Source organism: Ornithorhynchus anatinus, chromosome 14 (assembly GCF_004115215.2).
Source record: "Ornithorhynchus anatinus isolate Pmale09 chromosome 14, mOrnAna1.pri.v4, whole genome shotgun sequence".
Taxonomy (NCBI): domain Eukaryota; kingdom Metazoa; phylum Chordata; class Mammalia; order Monotremata; family Ornithorhynchidae; genus Ornithorhynchus; species Ornithorhynchus anatinus.
In genome coordinates this window covers 13785022-13807577 of record NC_041741.1, presented here as the reverse complement: position 1 = coordinate 13807577, position 22556 = coordinate 13785022, and the positions used below count along the sequence as shown (strand labels likewise).

Genomic DNA, 22556 nt, shown 5'->3' with positions numbered 1-22556 from the left:
TGTCTGGTTTTTGTCTACCAGCAGTACCGTCGGGAGGGATCGAGGAAAAGTTGTCTGCTCCCGTCCTCAGCGTTCGTGCGGGGCCCCGAGTTTACATACACGCACACATGCACACACGTACACATGCACACACAAGCACGCGTGCACACACACACATACACACGAAATCACACCGGTGACTCCAGGCTGAGGGCGAAGGACGGAGCGCCAGCCCCGCGTCCTGCGAACCCAACCTCTCCTCCAGCAGATTAGAAAGCAATACAATTAGAAAGAAATTCGAAATTGGATTAGAAATAAAACTCGAGGCTTTATTAAAGGAACATCTCCAAGAGGCTTTCCCCGACTAGGCCCTCATTTCCTCTTCTCCCACTCCTTTCTGCGCTGCTCTCGCATTTGAATTTGCAGCCTTAATTCACCCTTCCCTTAACCTACAGCACCTATGTATATAACCATCATTTATTTATTTAATGTCTATCTCCCCCTCTAGACTGTAAACTCGTTGCGGTCACGGAACGTGTCTACCAACTCGGTTCTATCGCACTCTCCCAAGAGTTCAGTACAGTGCTCTGCACACAGTAAAGGCTCAATAAATACCATTGATTAGAAAATGTGAATGAGACCAACGCTGCCCTCCCGGGACAAGCTAGTAAGCAGGTAAGAAGCCCAGTTCTGTCACCCTGTCGCCGCAGCCAAGTCGGAACTCGAGGGCATCAGCTCGGTGGGGAGTGGGATGGGGGGTGGCTGGCACGGAAAGTAGTGATCGACGACGGAGAGCCTAGGGAAGGACCTGTCTGTCTCCCTGAGTACTTACCTGACTGTCTCTCGGTCTGCATACCGGTCTACCTGTCCGCTTTTCTATTTGTCTCTTTGCCTACCTCTCTGCTGTTTGCCTACCTGTGTTTATGTCTGTTCACCAGCCTCGCTGTCGGCCTTCTCTTAGGCGTGGAATTCGGGGAGACCACACACTCATACTGACAAGAGGGAAAAATGGGGAGATCCAGGGGAACTCGTGGGGGACCCACTCTCCACCTCCCACTATGAGGGTTGCCCCCCAGGAAAACATTTATCCCTTCGAAGAAGAAGAAGAAGAATTCTGGTATTTGTTAAGCACTTACTGTGTGCCAAGCACTGTACTAAACATTGGGGTGGATACAGGCAAATTAAACGCTTAAAAATGCCGTTATTGTTATTATTGCCATTACTGGGCAAAGGCCACGCGATTCGTAAACTCGTAGTGGGCACGGAATGTGTCTGTTATATTGTTATATTGTACTTTCCCCGGTGCTTGGCATGGCCTAATGGCAAGAAGGCGTCAACGAGCCAGGACTCAATACCAGGCTAAGGGGCGACTCCCATCCGCTGGCTCCCAGCGGATGGGGATAGGGGTGGGGCGAGACCCGGCTTTTTGAAAAGGAAGAGAAAAGACACAGCCTCGGAATCAGGGACTCCTGACCTACGACTCCTCACTTGCTAAATGTGCCTCGCTGTTGATTCTTCCACTTCTTAGCCCTCACTCACCGCCCTGGAAAGCCCAACTTCTTCCCCACCGCCCACGGTGACCACACTCTCCTCGTCTTCAAAGCCTTCCTAAAAATGCCGCCTCCTTCGGGAAGCCTTCCCCGATTAATCCACACCACCTCAGTTTCTTCAACCCGATTCCCATCTTTAACCTTTCTGCATTTTATCCCAGCCTCGGCACTTGCGTGTATGAATATATTCATTTGTGTATTAAATTATTCATTCGGCTATTTCATCCTGACTTATTTGCATTACCTTGTTCTTCTCTTGCTCCTTCTATTTGCAAATACTTTGTGTCTGTCTTCCCTTTCCTCCCTATGAGAGTGTGAATTACTTGAGCATAGCCCGCATGTCTCTTACTTCTGTTGTACTTTCCCAAGCGTTCAATACAGTGCTCCGCCCTCAGTAGGCGCTCAATAACTGACGGCCTGAAAGAGGGGTAGAAAGGGAAGAAATGCTGGGTGTGAGTGTGTGTGGGAGGGGGAGCACATCAATTCTGAGATGTGGCTCTGGGAACCTGGGGTTGGTGAGAGGGAGAGAGAGAGAGAGAGCCAGAGGGCTGTCAGAGACTCTGAGATATAGAGAGACAAATCGGTAACAATAATAATAGCAATAATAATGATAACAGGAAGAAGAAGAAGAACTGTGGCATTTGTTAAGGGCTTACAATATGTCACGCACTGTACTAAGCACTGGTGTAGATTCAAGATAATCAAGTCGGACACAGCTCCGTCCAATTTAGGACTCACAGTCTAAGTGGGAGGGTTAATTGGTATTTAATCCCCCCTTTAGGGATGAGGACATAGAGGTATAAATATTTGCCCAAGGTCATGCAGCCGTCCACAGAAGCACTCAGTTATTGACCAGAGAGACGGAAATCCAGAAATAAAAACGGAGATGAAGAGAAAAGGTAGGCGCTTTAGTTCGGTGTTCTCGGCACGGTAAGTGTTCAATAAATAGCCTTGATTGGTGACGGGGGATGAGGCAGAGAACCCTTCCATCCTCATTGCGGGAGCCAGGGATGGCGCTGAATCAGAGGGAGGGGAAGAGCTGAAGGAGCCCCTCGAAGACTGGGGGGTACATATAGATCAGGAGGGAGGATGAAGACTGTGAGCTCGTTGTCGGGTAGAGATTGTCTCTGTTGCTGAATTGTACTTTCCAAGCGTTTAGTACAGTGCTCTGCACACAGTAAGCGCTCAATAAATACGATTTGATGAATAAGGAGAAGGGATCTCTAACCCCTCGCGTCTCTTCATCTCGGGAGTCTTGGCCTCTTCGTTCATTCATTCATATTTATTGAGCGCTTACTGTATGCCGAGCACAGTTCTAAGCTCTAGGGTAGATTCAAGGTTATCAGGTTGTCCCACATGGGGCTCACAGTCTTCATCCCCATTTTACAGATGAGGTAACTGAGGCACCAAGAAGTGAAGTGACTTGCCCCAAGTCACAGAGCTGGCAAGTGGTGGAGCGGAATTAGAACCCACGACCTCTGACTCCCAAGCCCGTGCTCTTTCCACTAAGCCACGCTGCCCTCATCCCGCCTCTTCCCCCTCTTGTCCTTGCAGGGATCTCTGTCTCCCACCCAGGCCGGAGCGCCCAAGGAGCCAGTCCAGGTCCCCGCCGCAGGGTCCCCAGAGCGGCCCGTCATTCCCAGGACCATTGAGGCACTCCTGGGTCCTGGGTCCAGACTGCTGTGGTCTGCCAACCCAGCGCTCTGGCCTACCGTAGTGCAACCCGACCCTGGCACAGAAGCAAGATGCGTCCAGGAAGCCCGGAGGCACTTAATAGTATTTATTATTCTGGTATTTATTAAGAGCTTACTGCGTGCCAGGTACTGTACTAAACACTGGGGTGGATACAAGCAAATTAAGCGCTTAACAAATATCATTATTAGTATTTTATTAGGGCAGGGCCCACGCGACCAGTAATCTCGTCGCGGGCCCGAAATGTATTTGTTATATTGTTGTCTTACTTTCCCACATGCTTAGCATGGCCTAGTGGCAAGAGCACGGGCTTGGAAGTCCGAGGAAGTGGGTTCCAATCCTCGGTCCGCCACTTGTCTGCTGTGTGACCTCGGGCCAGTCACTTCACTTCTCTGGGCCTCCGTTCCCGCATCTGTAAAATGGGGATGAAGACTGTGAGGCCCACGTGGGACAACCTGATGACCTTGTATCTCCCCCAGGAGCTTCGAACAGTGCTTGGCACTTAGTGAGCGCTTAATAATTATCATTATTACTATTATTATTATTACAGTGCTTTGCACACAGCAAGCGCAGGGGCCGCCCAACTTCCCTCTGCCCGTAATCAGTGGCCTTTTCTTCGGCCGGTTGTCGGAGCGGCGGGCTGTGGCGCCACCTTCCGAGAAAATCTCCGAAAGAAACTTTCACAGCTCGTCTGTCGATGGGGAACGCCGATGTCTCGAAAAGAATATTCATCCGAAATTCCCATTTATCATATAGGATGTGCGGGGATGTCCCTCATCGATTATTGACTTGAACTTTATATCTGATAGTCGCCCCACTCCCAACCCCACAGCACTTAGGTACATATCTTTATATATTGTAAAGATGTTACATATTCGTATTAATGTCAGTCTGTCGTTATGGGCTGGGAACATGTCTGCTAATTCTGTTGTGTTACACTCTCCCAAGCGCTTGGTACAGTGCTGTGCACATAGTAAGGGCTCAATAGATATCATTGATTGATCATTGATTATAAAATGGAGGGTTTGATCAGTTCGCAGATCGGCGTGGGGATGGGAGCCTGGACTGGAGCGCAAGGAAACCCTGGTCCCTTCCCCACCAACGCCCGACAGTCTCCTACAGACCGGACCCCATCTCCAGGTCAGCTCACTCTTTAACCTCCGGTTCCACTGAGGAGCAGCTCAACCTAGTGGATAGGCCACGGGCCTGGGAGTCAGAAGGATCTGGGTTCTAACTCTGCCTTCACCACTTGTCTGCTGTGTGACCTTGGGCAAGTCACTTCACTTCTCTGGGTCTCAGCTCATCTGTAAAATGGGGATTAAGACTGAGCCCCACATGGGACATGGACTAGGTTCTTTCTGATTGCCCCAGTATTTATTCAGTAACTTGGCACATAGTAAGTGCTTAACAAATACCATTTTAAAAAAAGATCAGGAAACTTCACTATGTCTCTTCAGAGGGCCAGATGGGGCCCACCCCATTTCCTACAGCAGCATACAGAGGGCAAATACCTGGTCCATCTCTCCTTATCTCCCTCCACTCTGGAGAAGCGGGGCTATGGCAGGGGACCAGTGATGATGATCAGTAGCCATCCCACCCTTCTTCACTTCACTCTGGCTTTCCCCGTCTAGTATGATCCCCAGTTGAGCTGCCCCCTTCCCTCTGGATTCCAGCGTGGCCCCAATCGATCACCCTTGGCAATGGCAAAATGGGGAAAGATCCACCTTAAATTCAGGCCCTAGACCCTTATCCATGATTAAAATGATTTCAGCTCTCCCTACATCACCATCAGTTTTTCACCAGCACACGATGGCTTTGTCTCTTCAAGCTGCAGCACCTACAGGGAAATGGGCCTAATGTGTGCAAAGCTTTGGACCTAGGTTTGGGAAGCTGGAAGGGGAAAGAGGAGAAGAAGAAGGAGAGTGTAAGCTACTCAAGGGCAGAGACTTTCTTGTTTCTTTGCTTCTATTGTATATGTTCATACGTGGTCCTTTAACTTTACTAAGGTAAAATGATCTGCTTAATAAATACAGAAGAATGAATAAAAGGCATGGTTCCTGCCCTTGGGAGAGCATACACTTGTTTATGTATATGCATTTCTACCTCAGTACACACATACTGTAGAGAGAATTGTCTTTAAACCTCTAGGACTAACATACGTATTTATATGTATATACCCACCTTTTATACCCATCTTTGGCATTGTTTATCTATGAAGACTCAGTTGTACAATAAATTATTTATTTTGATTACCCTATATGTAATTTTGTATATTTTTATAACTGTCTCCACTAATAGAGTGTAAGCTCCTTCTGAATAGGAAATATGCCATAATAATTAAGGGTTTGAGCCCCATGTGGGACAGGTACAGTGTCCAACCTGATTAACTTGTATTTACCCCAGCATTTAGACCAGTGTTTGGCACATAGTAAGTGCTGAACAAGAACCATAATAATTATAATTATTTTATACATTCATCAATATGTACTGAGCATCACTTTTGTTCAGAGCACTGAACTCAGCACTTGGAAACATATACAACAGAAGAAAAACAGGTCCCTGCCCTCAAGGAGCTTACAATTTCCTTTTCCTGAGGTCCAGAGCTTTTACCAGTAGACCCCTCCCCCAGTGGGTGCTGATGATTGACTGGAAAAGGTGCCAGTGATCAAGGCTCCCCCACCCCTTCCAGGTTAAAGTAAACCTTTCAGTTACACCCAGATTATCACAGCCAAAGGAAAGCAAAGAGTTGAGTCATTATCATTAGCCTGACTTGTTCTTGAGTTATCTTGCTAATGGCTCCATTCCCCACTCCAGTGGTGAGGTCACACTACTTTTCTTACTATTCCCATCTGTAAGAGCTGTCTCCCAACAGCTGCTAATGAATGACCTCAGCCCCTCTTCAACAATCCACTTCCTGGTCTACCACCCCACAGCTGTGGAGAAACCCAGAAAAACAACTGTTGTGAAGCAGAGGGAAAAGGTAAGCCCCTACCGACTGCAGCATCCCGGTTATCACGCAAAGTATTACAAGTTTCAGTCGGGCTTAGCCGTGGTGGTTTGGGATCGAAAACCCTCCCGGGACAGGGGATTTGTGGTGCAGCATGGGCGTCAGTGTCTATCAGTCAGGAAACAAGCCCAAGAGCTATTTATTGCTCTGTGGGCACTAATGCCCAAAAGATCTCTTTACGTTAGGTCGGCTGAAGTGGGGCCCAGACCTCAGGAGTCTGGGCCTCCTGTGGGTGGTGGCAGATGGAGAGGTGAGGAATTTCATTCTGCTGCCAGGAAGTGGCCGCAGGCATGTGTTAAGCCCAGTCGGTCTCTGTGGCCATGCCCGGGGCCTTCCTTCCGGCCTTTCTCTGTTATCCTGCCCAGCCCACATGGATCCCCAACCCAGTCCTTCTTGGGAATTGGTTACTGTGCTGTAGTGCTCGGTTCTTCACAATAACCAATGCCATCCCCTTTTCCAGCCCTAGACAGTATTCCACAAGCCATCCGGTCAGTAAATGCTTTGCTATGACCTTCAAGGCAAGATTCCCAGAATGCAGAGAATGCAGCTCGGTGATCTGAAATCCAAATCCCTTCGTGGAGATCAACCTGAACCTTCCCCAGTCAGAAGAAGCACTGCTAAGCTATGGTTTTAATATGGCTGTTATGGCTATCAGGGGCAAGAGTCTCTTTCCTCTCTATGCTCCTCCCCAACCTTATTATAGCAAAGCTGGGGCCCTAGTCTGGATCCTGGGAGGAAGGGTTTGTGTGTGTGTGTGTGTTTGAAGGAACATGACTCCCATTTCTGATCTTGGGGTGAGGGGAGGTGACCCTAGGGTGATTATGTGTATGTCAGGGGAGGCTGTGTTTAAAGAATGATATTTCCAGAGCACACTGCATGTTATGTGGTGGTTTGCATGTGCCAAACCCCAGCTGCTCCATAGAATGATATCATCAGAATAGGGGAATAGATGAATGTCAAGGTGGCTCAGTGGAAAGACCACGGGCTTGGGAGTCAGAGTTTGCGGCTTGTAATCCCGGCTCTGCCACTTATCAGCTGTGTGACTTGGGCAAGCCACTGAACTTCTCTGTGCCTCAGTTACCTCATGTGGAAAAAGGGGATTAAGACTGTGAGCTCCACGTGGGACAACCTGATTACCTTGTATCTATCCAGCACTTAGTGCTTGGCACGCAGTAAGCACTTAACAAATAACAAAATTATTATCAAATTATTTTTATTAATGGTACTACCCGTTCAACTAAGGGGTGCGAGGAAGATTCATTTATATGACCTGTCAATCACTTAGGGAGAAGCCTGATCACCTGATGACATCAGCTGAAGCTCAGTTAATTTAAGAGAAGGGACCGACCACAGGGACGGATCAGAAGAAAGGGTTAAATAGAAAGGCAGGCAGGAAGTAAAGGTCGCTTCAATCAATCATATTTATTGAGTGCTTAGTACAGAGCACTGTACTAAGCACTTGGGAGAGTATAATGCAGCAGAGTTGGAAGACATGTTCCCTGCCCACAATCTTGGCTTTGCAATTGGAAGCACTAGGTTAAATCCCAGCTGTGTACAATTGGGGCAGGGACTGTGTGGGAGGTCTGACCACAAGGATCTGCTGAGGAGAATTTGGCAATACTTTTGGGGGGGAGATGGGGAACCCCAGATTAAGTTAATGGCCCGTCTGCAGAGTCTGTGGTTTTCATACAGGATTTTGATTTAATGATTCTGTTTGCCTAATTACCGTAGCTGCTTGGAACTTCTGTGCTTCATGGTAAGGGATATTTAAGATTATGTGTACACCTGTCAAATATATTTAGAGCTCTTTCTTCTGGGAAGAGGGGTGCCTGTGAATATTGTCAGTTGGAAAGACTCCTAATTTAGAGAGGCTTGTTACCATTTGGGGGTAAGGGAAAAACTAAAAGGAATTCCTTCTCCCTCAGTAGAAGCTAAGGGATGCAGGACCAGCTAGCCAAAATCCCAAAGTTTCTTGGATCTCTGTGGGGGGACTAAATCTAAAGAATCATGAGATAGTAGCAGCAATTACCTGGACATTCTCTGGGGTTCAGTAGCTGGCGTCATTTCTGAGGAGAAGGCAAAGCCGGGGAAATGCTAACTGCCCTCCTTTGATCTGTAATCATTTTGATCGCGGAAAGGGCTAGCAGGGCAAACAGTAACTTGTCTGACCCAAGGCAGGCAAAGTGATCTGGTGGGCTGGGAGTTAAATCCCCTTGCCTGTGTCCAGTTGGACCCTGTAGAGCAGGGAAGGAGCATCTTTGTCCCAGCTGAGCCCCTCTCTGGTGGCTTTTAAAATGCTGCCTGCATAGGGCCCTGGAGTCAGTCTGGCTGTGAGATGCTATATTTTGTCTGTGGAGCAGTTCCACCAAGACCACCTATGAGCAATACTTAGCTTCAAGGAACAGGAGAGAATCCCAGACAATGAACTCCAGACCTAATCAAGCCACAACCACTGAAGCAATGTTCATCACATTACAATAAAACTCCTTGATCTCTCAGCTGCTTTTGACACTGTGACCCATATCCTTCTCTTGGAAACATTCTCTAACCTTGTTTTTCTGACATAATTCACTTCTGGTTCTCCTCTTACCTCTCTAATTACCTCTCTAGCTTCTCTGACTTCTTCACTGGCTTTTCCTCTCCCACCCACCCCCTAAGTATGGAAGTCCTTTGTCTTATCAATTTACATTCATTCCCTTTGAGAATGTATCTGTTCCTAGGATTTCAATTACCTCGTATAGGCAGATGACTCCCAAATCTACTTCACTAGGTCTGATTTTTTTCTTTCTCTGTAATCCCACATTTTTTCCCGCCTCCAGGACATCGTTACATGGCTAGCCTGACCAGCATCTCTTGGTCAGTATGCACAAAACCAAACCCATCTTCTCTTCCAAATCTCTTCCACCTAACTTTCTGTCACCGACACAACCATTCTCTCAATCTCTTAACCTTGTAACCTTGGCACTAGCCTTGAATCCTCCCTCTTTTTCAAACCCCATATTTAGACTACCATCAAATGACCACCACACTGGTCCAGACACATAACACATTCCAGTGTGACCACTGCTTCAGCTTCTTAGCTGGTCTCCCTGCCTCCAAACTCTCCCCTCTCTAGCCAATACTTCACACTGCTGCCTGTGTCATTTTTTTTCTAAAATGTTGTTCTGCATATATCTCTCCACTCCTCAGAAATTTCCAATAGTTTCCCATTCTTCTCCACATCAAGCAGAAATTCCTGACGATTGATTTTTGTGGAATTCAATCAGCACTTTTTATCCTTCTTATCTACTCTATTCATTCCTCACAGTCCTTCCCGTCATGGATCCCTTACTCACACTCTCTATCCTATCAGGAACTCCCTCCCCCTTCACATACAACTCTCCCCATTTTATGAAGCCACCTCCTCCAGGAGGTCTTCCCAGATTAATTTCTAATCTCCTCACTTTAGATTTCCAAACTCCTACATCAGCAGTGACAAATCGCCTAAGCACTGAAGTACTAATCTACCCGTAACACTTCTGTACCTCTCTTACATGTCCCTACTCTAGTGAAAAAACAGCAAGGCCTAGTGGAAAGAGCATAACACAGGGAGTGGAGAACTGGATTCTAATCTTGACTCTGCCATTTACCTGCTGTGTGACTCTTGGAAAGTCATCTAACTTCTCTGTGTCTCAAATTGCCCCATTTGTAAAAATGGAGATTAAATACCTTTTCTTCCTTCCCCTTAGTCTAGGAGCCCCAAGTGGGACAGGGACTGGGCTTCATCTGGTTGTGTTGAATCTACTCAATGCTTGGCACATAGTGAGGACTTAAATATTATTATTATTACTCAATTTCTTCCTCCCCTCTACAATATATTTTAACATCTGTTTACCCAACTAGATCCCATGCTGCTTGAAGGCGAAGTTCATGTCCACTAATTCTAATATACTTTACCAAGCACCCAGTACTGTGTTTAGTACATAAAGGTGCTCAATAGTATCGAATGCTTGATGAATTTAATGTAGTCCTTAAATTCGGAGGACCTAACTCCTGAGTTTTGACAAATATGGTTGCTGATAGGGCTTTAGGGGGCAGCAAAGCCACTCGTCAGCCTCGAAAAATAGTTGTCCTTGTTCTCAAAGCTGACGCTATTAGCAGAGTAGCTCTCCCTCAATTTCGATCCTTTCGAAGTAAGGAGATCTCTGCAGTAGGTTGGAAACTCGAGGCTTCTCAATAAATTACAGACTTAATTAAATGTAAGTTCCTTCAGGGCAGGGATCGTTTCTACCAACTATATTGTATTTGTTTAGAACTTACTATGTGCCGGGCACTGTTCTAACGCTGGGGTAGACACAAGGTAGTCAGGGTGGACACAGTCCATATCCTAAATAGGGCTTCGATGAGGCAATTGAGGCCCAGAGACGTTAAGTGACTTACCCAAGGTCACGATGGAGACAAGTGAGGGTGTCAGAACTAGAACCCAGGTCCTTCTTACTCCCAGACCCGTATTCTGTCCACTGGGCCACAGTATTCTCCCTCAGTAACGGTTCGTACTGTGTTTTGAACACAGTAAGCGTCCCGATACCACTGATCACCGATCGATTGAGAACTTTCCTCCGAGCTTGGCTCTACTCCTTGAACACCATTGCACTTTGCCCTCCAGGTGGCGGTCTCCTCCCTACATTTCTCTGCCTGTCAAAGCAAAGTTAGACGACCGTGTTAAGAAGAATAGTTTTTTCAGGTTATTTTCCCTCACCAGTTTAATAGCCAGCAAAAAATAGAGTCACAGTTGGTCGACCTGGTCTCTCTGCTGAGCCTTGTGATGGAGAGTGGACCGTTGGTTAAAGCACGGGCCTGGGAATCAGAAGGACCTGGGCTCTAATCCCAGCTCTGCCCCTTTGTCTCCTGTGTGACCTTCGGCAAGTCACTTAACTTCTCTGCCTCAGTTCCCTCAGCTGTAAAATGGCGGATTAAGACTCTGAGCCCCATGCGGGACATGGACTGTATCCAACCTGACTGCCTTGTATCCTTGTATCTACCCCAGCGCTTAGAACAGCACGTGACAAAGAGTAAGCCCTTATTAAATACCATTTTTTTTTTAAAAAAAAGAAAGGCTGTGGGAGCATCTTTCTTCCATGCAAAACTCACTTTGGTCCCTGTCTAGTTAGCAGCCCTGAGCCCTCCCTGGCTGGATTGCCAACCCCTGAGGGCCCAGCTAGGTTGTGAGAACCCTCAGGTCTGACTTCCTCTAAGCCCCCTAACCCACAGAAACCTCTAGAGTCACACACCCCCATCCAATTGCAGTCAAAATGTTTGGTCCTATGCTTCTCTTGGTCTATAACATTTAATCAAAGGCTTTGACATTTAAAGGGTGAGGGCCTTAAATCATGCTGAGCGCCAGTCATTTTCCTGGGTCTTTTCTCTACAGCTCCTTACCCAACAGCACTGGGGTGGGGGTGGGGTTGGGGGCTCGTGGGCAGGAGAGTCCAAATGGCCAGCGCAACTTGAGAATCAAAATATTATCTTAGTTTTTGTATACTTTTTTTTCTAAAGCACTCTCACATTAGTTATCTCATTTTTTGCCCTCACAGCAATACTGTGATTTAGTTAAAGAGGTAGTAGAAGACCAAGAAAGAGGTACAGAGAGGTTAAGTGGCATGGCCAAACAATAGGCAGGCTGGCAGAGCTTGATCTCAAAACCAAGTAGTGTGGCCTCCAGACTGGGCCTTTCCACTATACTGCACTCCCTCCCCCAAGGGAAGGAACAGTCCTTAGCCGTATGGAGTTGCTTACAGCCATTTTCATGGGTCAGCCCTCAATGTGGTAACTGACATTTTGGTTGGGAAGAAAAGAAGCTGATTTGCCCAGAATCCCTGTTGCTACCAAGATTCAAACTCAGAGTTTATGGCTTGGTGCCCCGCCGTAGGCCAGACAAGGCCATGCTCAAGTGGGTGGAAGGGACTCTAACCGAATCACCTAAACTCCCCTCCCTGATTTCCACATGATTAACTGAGAGAGTCATTTCAGGACTGCTTCCTTTCAACGTGTGGGGGCTTCACTTTGAGAAGGAAGTTTGCAATCCGGTTCTTCACCTGAACAGGAGCTCTCAAGAAGTGAATCCCTGCCTGCACGGGAGGAGATGGAAATTTGGGCAAATGATTGACTGGAGAAGAGCTCCTGGCAATCAGTCCCACTCAAGCCCGCAACATCTCTGGCCGGTGACTGACAGCAACCTTCCTCAGGATCTACTCTTGTTTTTGCTGCATTTCCTTGGAGCCTCCCATTTGGAAAGACCTGGATCTGTTTAACAAAGTTTCAGCCTCAGCATTGAGATGCAGCTAAAGCCCATCAGCAGCCCCTTGGGTTGGGTCCCCATTTTATCACATTTTATTTTTTTATGGCATTTGTTAACGCTTGCTCCATGCCAGGCACTGTAGTAAGTGATGGGTGCAGGTTACTAATCATGTTGGGTGCAGTCCAAAATAATAATAATTGTGGCATCTGTTAAGTGTTTACTATGTGCCAAGCACTGTTCTAAGTGTTGGGGTTGATACGAGCCAATAGGATTAGACACAGTCCTCTCCCACATGGGACTCACAATCTTAATCCCCATTTTACAGATGAGGTAACCGAGGCCCAGAGAAGTTAAATGACTTGCCCAAGGCCACACAGCAGACAAGAGATGGAGTTGGGATTAGAATCCAGATCCAGATTCTGGCTTCCAGGCCTTGTGCTCTATCCACTAGGTCACGCTGCTTCACTTCTGGTTAGTAGGTGAAAGACCCTCCCCCTCCCAACCCCCTGCAAGGGCCATTCCTCTCAGGGAAGTGAAGAAATAAAACAATAAAAGGAGGAGGAGGGCAATTAATGCAAGTAATATTACTCTGAACTCTTCCTCTGGTGGCAGTGGATGGGGAGGAGGCACAGAAGAGAAAATGTAGGAGGGGTCAGAGCAGAATTCAGGGGGGAGAGTAGAGAGAGTAGAGGAGAAGAGGAGAGGAGGAGAGAGGGATCAAAGGGTCAAGGACAGGGGGGAGGCACTCAGCATGGAGGGAGATGGAGACAGGCATCGAGAGCGGAGCACTTACCTCTCCTCTCAGCTCCCTGCAACACGGCAGCTGGTCCAGGCCCACTTCTGAAGGCGGTGGAGCCGAGGTTGCAGCAGAAGGGGGTGGAGAGTGGCAGTGGCACAAGTTGGGCACCAGACCCTCCTGGGCAACCTGTGTCCCTGTCACATCACTGGTCGCTGGTGACAGAGCAGGAACCCAAGTGGCCATGCTTTCCTCTTTTATCCAGAGAGATAAAAGGCCCAAAGGATAAGGCCCAAATGTCCCTTTCAGTCCCACTTCCTCCTCTCCTGACCCTTTACCCTCAGAATCGCAGTAGGAAATCCTGAATAAATATTGGTGATAGGAGCACACAATTCCTCAGCTCACTCATATCCACTGGATCAATTTGACAAGCTGAGTAGGAGGGCAGACTCAGAAAAATATTTGCAGGCCTCAAGGTTTTTGACCCTGGTGACAAAGGAGAATCAAAGGGTAGTGAAATGCCAGCTGGTCTCAGGATGGCACAGTGCAGCAAGTTCTGCCCTCTAGGTGTTTCCTTCCCAAGGATGCTCTCCAGCTGCATGACAGGACAATTTCCTGCTATTCTAGGCCTGGGTGTGGTTGAATTCCAAGAGTGAGAAAACCTTCCAGTGAGGAACACAGAAAGATTCAGAGAATAGTCTCAGAAAGGTTTAGAAGAGGTTAGTAGAACACATGAGTCACTGAGTCAGACAGAAAGGCAGCAGTATGGTCTAGTGAGAAGAGCACAAAGCTGGTAGTCCGATGTCCTGGGTCCTCACCCTGGCTCTGCCACTTGCCTGTCAAGGAACCTAGGGCAATCAATCAATCAACCAACCATCCATATTTGAGTGATTATTTTGTGCAGAAAAGACATTTCATTTCCCTGTACCTCATTTCCCTTATCTGTAAATTTGAAATGAAATACCTGTTTCTCCCTCTCCTTCAGACTGTGAGCCCCATGTTGGGCTGGGGCTATACCTGATTTGATTTTCTTGTCTCTACCACAGTGCTTGGCACATGGTAAGTATTTAACAAAATACTACTACTATTATTATTATCATCATTATTATTCCCACTATGTGGAAAGCTCTGCCCTGGATGCTGGGAGTGCTTCAGACAGAGCAAGAGACTTTCCCCGTCCCCTTGCTCTAGATTGTTAACTCATTCTGGGCAGGGGACATGTCTGCAAACTCTGTTGTATCATCCTCTCCCAAGCCCTTTTTACAGTGTTCTGCACAGTAAGTGCTCAATAAATACCTTAGTCAATGATGGTGATGATGAGGTTCAGGCAGCGCACAGTCAAATGGGGGAAACAGAACAAAGGTCAGTAGTATTTAACAAGTGCTTTCTCTGTGCAGAGAACTGTATTAACTGCTTGGGAATTATATAATGTAACAGAGTTGATAGATGTTTCCTACCCACGAGGGGCTAACAGACTCTAACCAAGGGGAGGAGGACTTTAACATACATAAACAAATTATTGAATATGTACATAAGAGCTGTGAGGATGACGGTGGGGTGACAATCGTGTTTTAAAGGGCACAGATTCAATTGCACAGGCAACTCTGAAGGAAAAGGGAGTAGAAGAAAAGAGGGCTTAGCCGGGGAAGGTCTATGGGAGTAGATGTGATTTTAATAAGTCTTTGACAGTGAAGAGAGTGGTGGTCTGTCGTATGTGGGAGGGTGGTCTGTCGTATGTGTGTGGGGGGCAGAGTTCCAGGTCAGAGGAAGGACGTGGGCGTGAAGTCCACAGGAAGATAGACGAGATTGAAGTACAGTGAGTAGGTTGGCATCAGAGGAGTAAAGTGTGCCTGCTGGGTTGTAGTAGGAAATCAGCAAGGTGAGGTAGGAGGGGGCGAGCTGATTAAGTGCTCTAAAGCCAGTGTTGGTAAAGACTTTATGTTGGATGCAAGCAGGCCTGACAGAGGCACAAGGCATGCTATATGTCAAGCACTGAACTAAATGCTGGGGTTGATACAAGATAATCAGGTTACACATGGGCTCACGGTCTCAGTATGAGGGAGAACAGGTATTGAATTTCCATTATACAGATTAAGGAACTGAGGCTCAGAGAATTATAGTAAAGTGCCCAAGGTCACAGAACAGGTAAGTGGCAGGTCCTCTGACTCCCAGGTTCCTGTTCTTTCCACTAGGCCATGCACTGCTTCAATAGTGTGAGAGACAAGATCACTGCCCTCAAGGAGCTTATGGTCTAGTTAGGGGGAGAGGCTGCCCCTGCTCGGGCTGGGTGAACCAGGAGGAAAGGGGTCATAGTGCCTGACCTATCAAAGCTACCCAGAATGAAGTGGCTCCGTGAGGTAGGTGCTGGGGCCTCAACCCTACTTCACCTCATGAGACCATCATTAAATCAGTCAATCAGTGATATTTATTTTGTCACCAGCACAGCGGCTTCAAAGCAGGAGTCCCGGTCCAAGACACTATTTCAGTGTACCAAGCCCTGATGGACAACCCTGTGAGCTTGTTGCAGGCATGAACAGGAAAGAGAATGACTGAAACACTCTCTGTACATCAGAAACTATCATCTTACTGTGGAGAATATTGGAGGGCAGTGACGATGACGAGAAAGGGGAATGGGGTCTTCATGGACCATCTGGCTGCCAGAGTCAGTCAGTCAGTTGTATTTACTGAGTGCTAATATGTGCAGAGCACTGTACTAGGTGTTTGGGAGAGTATATTATAAACAATAAACAGAGAAAGGAGGCTTCTACACAAGTCCTGAGCAGCAGCAGTGCCAGGCTGGTGCTCCTTTGCAGATGGCATTGAGGATACTTCAGCTGATGGAGATCACAGACTCTGGCCAGGACCACGTTAGACTCCAGTAGCTAGATTTTCATTCAACTCAAAGAGTAGTGGAGGGGCCTAAGGAAGTTCATCGCTGCTCAGTGGTGGAAATTCCACCACTTCTTGACGTTTATGACTTGCAAGGCCAACACTGCGAGACCCATAAAATGCTAATGTAGGCCTTCCAGGCTGTGAGGGAGAGTACAATTAGAAACACAAAAGAGGTAGGACTTGGGTTTTCGGTTTCCTCCAGAGTCCCTGTCCCTCTGTCCTGAGAGTAACACTCCCCCAGCCCGGCCTTCCACCCTTATAACCCCACTGGTCTAGCAGGGGGAGGCACCCCTCAGACCCATTAATTCAGCAAAGACTCTTCCGCACATCGGAACTGAGCCAAAACCACTGGAAAGGAATTGGGCCTGACTGGAAGTTATGTGCCAGTGGCTGTGGAATTCCTTTCTTGAGGTCTGGAGTGACAGAAGCTCCAGCTGCCTGCAGAAGAGCCTCAGCTCCTTCCTCTCAGGGCAAGGCATCTTTGGATTCTGACCTTCCTGGCTCATAAGCTTAAGCAGGTTGGCACATATTTATCACTGAGGCAGGACCAGGTCTAGGAGTTCTGAGTCTACTTAACTCCCTTTCCTGTGGCCATATCCCAACGGCTTGCTTATGGCTATGATTTTTGGTAGATCCAAAGGCAAAGGGTGGTTCCTATATGATATCAAGATATAGAAGGTATATATGGTAATTTCAGGGCCCACTCTTGAAGATCGTGAGGTCAGACCCTGCCATTGACCCCATATTCATCTTTTAGAGCAATTCCACCTATCAGTAGTATTTATTTGAACAATTTTGAGTGCTTAGACACTGTACTAAACACTGGGGAGAGTGCAACCGTAGCAAGATACTGAAGCCTACTTACGCTCAATGCTTATTATTAAGTAGCAAGACAGCATCACAAAAAAACAAGGCCCTGGAATGCAATCAGATCACCAGCACTGAAGCAACGCTTGTCACGAAAGGAACATTGATGAGAGCAGGATATCCAAACAGCTGCTCTATGACCGGAGGAAATGGAGAAACTGCAGAAAGAAGAAACACTTTAAATGCCCATTGAAGCCACACCTCTGACGTTAGGGTGAACGGACAGTAGCAAGAGCAGATCTTTCAGGCTGGTGGGCAGCGGTCAGAGCTGAGGCAGTCGACTTGGGGCAGAGGTTTTGAGGAGATCGTGACATCTGAGAGGGAGAAGCCTCAAGCCCTGTGGGTCACAAGTGTAACAGTACAGCAAGGGGAAAACTCTAGAGCACAAGATGTGGAAGAGATTGTCAGTCACACATTAATCTTACCAACCACATCTGCAATCACCAGTCAGATCTCACCATTAGTAGCGTCACAGAGGACAAAATGGATCCGCATATTTAGTGTGCAATCAGGAAAACCAGCTTGCACTGGTTAGAATGAGAGAAAGCGTGATCTGGTGAATCTGAATTCTCTCCCATGCCCATGGTCCTATTCTGGGCATCTTGGGTAGGATGGTGATGCCTCAATTTCCCCACTTGAAAAAGGGAGCACCAGTGAAATATTGCCATAAATCACCAAGGAGCTCAGAACACCCTGGCACTGTCCAGTGGTGCTTTAGGGGGTTAGCAAATCTGGTTTGGGCTCAAAATGCTTTCTGCCAGGGACTCGGATGTCAGGCATAGAACCACCTACATATTGACCGGCAACACTGGGGTTAAGTATACTTTGTTTCCCTTGAAAATTAGGTTTTCTTCAAGGGAGAAACTCAACCACAACTCTAATCATGAGAAAGTTTGGATTGCTTCGTGTTTGCAGTCCTTATCAAGTAAATGATATTCAGAGATTAAATTATGTAAATAAGTATTTACATGCTAAACTGTAATCGTTCTCACACAGCTGTTCGTAATTGGTAACGAGGCACACTTTGTAATTGTCTGAATACAACTCACCCGCTTTACATATTAATACTTGAGCCTCCAAACTGCTCCGAATGGGGTGTTTCGGTTTCCAATCATTCGCCAGACATCCTTTGAATGATAAGAAAAGTGACTTTTCACTTGTCTTTAGGCAAGGGAACCTCAATTCCTTACACCCTCTCCTGACTTTACCAAACCAATATTTTGGAGGAAGGGGAGAGAAAGAAAGGTGAAGATGGAAGAAGGAAGGGGGAAAGAGAAAGGAGGAGGAAGAAGGGTGAAGATGGAAGGAGGAAAGGGGAAAGAGAAAGAAGCGAGGAGGAAAGGTTAAGACCTGTGGAGAAGAAGGATGGGGAATCAGGGAAGTGAAGGGAGAGAGGGGAAAGAGGAAAGGGGGATGACAAGGAGGGGGAAGGAGGAAGAAAGAGGAGTAAGGAGGAAGAGGGAGAAAGGAAAAGAGGAGGTGGGGAGGAGAAAAACGGAGTGGAGGGTGAAGGAAGTGGGATATGAACGTTTCGCAGTTACAGAGGGTAATAATATTTAATAATTGTGGTATTTGTTAAGGACTTAGCTGGGTGCCCGGTACTGTCCTGTGCGCTGGGGTGAATACACCCTTATCGGGTTGGACACAGTCCCTGTCCCACGTGGGGCTCACAGTCTCAATTCCCATTTTACAAATGAGGTAACTGAGGCCTAGAAAAGTGAAGTGACTTCACCAAAGTACCACAGTAGACAAGTGGCGGATCCGGGATTAGAACCCATGACCTTCTGACTCCCAGGTACTTCAACCCACCCCCACCCCCGGAATGCCGAGTAGCTGCTCTGTCCCATACCATTCGTCCCCATGGGTCTGGGAAAGAGGGAGTCAGGGGAGGCGGGGGGCGCAGGAGTCTGCCGGAATCGCTCCCGCAACGTTTGGAGTCAAGGAGACGGGGATTGATGTGGCCAGTCGGAGCTGGTTGTCGAGGAGGGGGACAGGGCTGGGAGGAGCAGCCCGCCCGCCCCCTCCCTCCGACGACCCCAACCTGCCCAAGGGACCCTCCAGGAAATATGTCCGCGAGCTGGATGGGGGTGGTCAAAGAACCCCAGCACCCGGGAGAGCTCACAAAAGAGAAACCGCCAAATCGGAAATCAAGAAGCAGCATGGCTTAGTGGAAAGAATACGGGGCTGGAGAGCTGGGTTCTAACCCCGGCTCTGGCACTTGCCTGCTGGGTGAACTTGGGCAAGTCACTTTAGTTCTCTGTGCCTCAGTTTCCTCATCTGTTAACTATGGATTAAATACCTGGACTCCCTCCCCCTTAGACTGTGAGCACCAGGTGGGTCAGGGTCTGTGTCTGATCTCTTTGAACTGATTCTACCACAGCGCTTAGCACAGGGCTATGCAAATAATAAACCGTAATAACCTCGTGCCGTAGTTAAATCAGTTCCGCAGCCCATTTCCCAATTTGTGCTCCCGTGCTGTATCTTCGGGTCGTTAATGCAGCATGGCGTAGTGGCTAGAGCACGGGCCTGGGATTCAGAGGTCATGGATTCTAATCCCGGCTCCGCCACTTGTCTGCTGTATGACCTTGGGTAAATCACTTCACTTCTCTGTGCCTCAATTCCCTCCTCTGTAAAATGGAGAGATTGAGTGCTCTCTCACTCAAGTCCGTCCCGTAGGACAGGGACTGTGTCCAAACCCAATTATCTTGTACCTACAGTGCCTGGCACATAGTAAGCGCTTAACAAATACTCTTATCATTATTATTACTATTAATATCGGGTTTTTCCCCCAGGTTTATTGTTAAGATCTCAGCCTCCCTCTCCCCAACCCCCACCTCTCCCTCCTGTCCAGCTGCAGCCCTTTCCCCGTTCTGGACCGGCCCAACTCCAGCTCCAGGGGCGGAATCCGTGCTCCTCCAGACCTGGAGAGCATCACTTGGGTGGTCCCTGCCTCGGCCATTGTGCGCGTGCGGCCTCTGCCCTGGGACATCGGAAAGCCGCGACCTCCCCTCCCCCTCATCCCCTCCTCTTGCTTTCAGCCTCAACTTCAGACCCCTTCCTTCTTCGGCATCCTTCGGGTCTCCCTCTCCTCCCCACATCCCCTTCCACCGGCCTCCCTCCGGTCCCCACCCCGCTACCCTGATAATAATAATAATAATATTCGGGCATTTTTAAGCCCTTATTATATGCCAGTTACTGAACTAAGCGCTGGGGTGGTTACAAGCAAATCGGGTTGGATCCCATGGAGTTCACAAACTCCATCCCCATGTTACAGATGAAGGAACTGAGGCCCAGAGAAGTGAAGTTACTTGTCCAAGGTCACACAGCAGACAAGTGGAATAGCCGGGATTAGAACTCATGACCCGCTGACAAATACCGCATCCCCCTCTTGTCCCTCATAATGAAGCAGAAAATAGCATCACTCGGTCTGAGTTTAGAACGGAGCCAATGACTAGCCAGAGCACAGGGGATCTGTCCTCTCACACTCTGTCCGATCGATTATCTTGTATCTGCCCCCAGCGTTGAGCAGAGTGCTTGGCTCACAGGAAGCGCCCAGTGCATGTTTATTATTGTGGTCTTCGTGGAAGCAGCGAAATGCCCAGGGGAGGGTTTGTCCCGTTGGGGAATTACGGCCGTTAGTTTTAGAACGACCGTGGTTGTCTCCAATATACAGGTGGGCGACCACACCCCAGCACCGCTCTGCTTAAGTGTCACCATTCAATCAGTGACATTTATTTATAACTTACTCTGGGTAGAGCACTGTACTAAACGCTTGGGAGAGTGCAATAATGCAAGAAGACTAAGACTATAAATGTCACTTACTAACAAATGTGAAGTTTACTAAGCTTTTATGGTGTTCCAAACAATGAACTAAGCGTTGGGGTGTAGATACAGTATCACCAAGTCGGACGTGCGGTCTAACTGGAGGGAAAACGGGTCTTTCATTCCCATTTTACAGATGACGAAACCGAGGCACAGAAAAGTGAAGTTACTTGCCCCAGGTCACACAGCAGACCTGAGGGAGATTCGGGATTAGAACCTAGGTCCACTGACTCCCGAGCCCGTGGTCTCTCCACTAGGCCACACTGTCAAACTCCTGGGAGTGGGAGCGGGAAGGGGACAATTCGAGATAAGCTTGAAAGCCGGGACTGTTCTGCCGCTTGTCTCGTCTGGTGTGAAGGAAAGGGCAGCGGAAAAGTGTGCAATCCAAAACGATTTCAACTAAGTGCCGGAAAGGTCCCCAGTCCACTTCAGGACCCAAATAGAGTTATAAAAGTTCAGCATAAGGACAGTGGAAAAGGTGAAGAGTGGGGCGCTCAATGAGTACTATCGCCTCTGTTGTGTTGTACTGGGAACACAGTAAGCGCTCAATAAACATTACTGATTCATTGATAGATCAACTGATTGAAAAAGGGACGACAGAATGACTCCGTACTTAAAACGGGTTCGATCTACAGGAATGAAGGTATGCTGTTTTTCAGTGGTTTTTGTTAAGCACTTACTATGTACCAAGCACTGTACTGGGGGCTGGGGTCGACGCAAGATGTCCCACGTGAAATCCCATTTTACAGATGAGTTAGATGAGGCCCAGAGAAGTGAAGTGACTTGCTCAAGGTCATACAGCAAACTAATAGTGGAACCGGGATTGGAACGCAGAGCCTTCCGTGCTACCCACTAGGCCACCCTGGCCCGTTGTTGGGCAGGGATTCTCTCTATTTGTTGCGGAATTGTACTTTCCAAGCGCTTGGTACGGTGCTCTGCATACAGTAAAAGCTCAAGAAATACGATTGAATGAATGAATGAACCCTGCTTCTCTTTCTTTCCTAAACCCTAGCTTTCGGAGACAGCTTCCTCCACACCCGAGTCTGTAGGTCCTGCCTCCCTCCCCGGATTTTAGCATCGTGTTTGGGAACTCCAATCCGGCGGGAAATCCCGGGTTAGTCCGGTTTAAAATGCAACGCAGCACCCTCGGGACAATGAATCTCTCTGGAACTTGCTTACGTCCTTCTGGCCTCCTACCTTGAGCTGAACCCTGAAGCGCTTTACTGCTCGGCTTGGCCCCTCCCGCCTGTCTGGGCCAGGGAGGGAAGGGTGGTCGCCCTTGTCACGTCCCGGCCCAAACCCGGAGGCCCAAATTCACCGATGCGGGGATTCCCCCCACCCCCTCAACTCTCCTCTTCATCCGACTAGTCCAGCGCTTAGAACAGTGGTCGGCACATAGTAAGCGTTTAACAAATGCCATCATTATCATTATGATGATGATGAAGCCTCCTTCCCCAAGATGCTATTACATGTTTCCTCCACGATCGTTGCCAGCAGCGGCGGCAGCAGCATTTCTTAAATTCATTCATTCGGGAGTATTTATTGAGCGCTTACTAGGTGCAGAGCACTGTACTAAGCGCTTGGAATATACAATTCGGCGACAGATAGAGACAATCCCTGCCCAGTGAAGGGCTCACAGCTTAAATCCCAGCTTGACCACATGCCTCCTGTGGGTCCCTAGGCAACTCCCGTAAGTGAGGCACAGATAAGTTTTCTCGTCTGTAAAATGATTTT

At 48.0% G+C, this 22556-nt stretch overlaps 1 long non-coding RNA gene across 1 annotated transcript; it reads left to right on the top strand.

The window, feature by feature from the left end:
• Nucleotides 1-541: 541 nt before the first annotated feature.
• On the top strand, nucleotides 542-4486 carry LOC120638814. Its single transcript, XR_005660784.1, has 3 exons — nucleotides 542-654; nucleotides 2311-2428; nucleotides 3772-4486. It is a non-coding gene; the product is annotated as an uncharacterized LOC120638814 (long non-coding RNA).
• Nucleotides 4487-22556: the final 18070 nt, after the last annotated feature.